The following is a 503-nucleotide window of genomic DNA, read 5'->3' on the forward strand; positions in this document are numbered from 1 at the left end:
GTTTTAAAAGGCCATTGCTGCTGCACCATCCTCCTGCACCCACCCTCCCCACCGAGCGCCACCGCCGTCTCGCCTCGGCTTGACCCGGCCTCCCCATGCCATCGAGACTGCTGGCGAGGCGGCCTGCCGGTTCTTACCGACATCGGATGGGACATCCTCACCCAGTCCGCGTTTGCTTGCTCTCCTAATTGACGATGTACTGTTATTACGAGTTAATAGAGTGTTTTTTTCAAAAAGAAGATAACTAGTTTTTAAAGAGCACTCGCGCTATCACCTGTTTCCCGCCTCTCGCCGCCCCATTTTCCTCTCGCCACACTGCATGCATCACTCTGATGCAGAGGCCGAAGGTAATCCTTCTTTTCTAAAAAAAACACCATTCAAAAAGCCCACTGCTACCGCACCTTTCTCCCGCACCCACCTTCTCCATCACTCGTAGCCATCAGCGCCTCGCCTCGCCCCGGCCCGGCCCTCTAGTGCCGCCAAGACTGTTGGCGAGGCGGCCC

Source organism: Triticum aestivum, chromosome 7D, assembly GCF_018294505.1.
Source record: "Triticum aestivum cultivar Chinese Spring chromosome 7D, IWGSC CS RefSeq v2.1, whole genome shotgun sequence".
NCBI lineage: Eukaryota > Viridiplantae > Streptophyta > Magnoliopsida > Poales > Poaceae > Triticum > Triticum aestivum.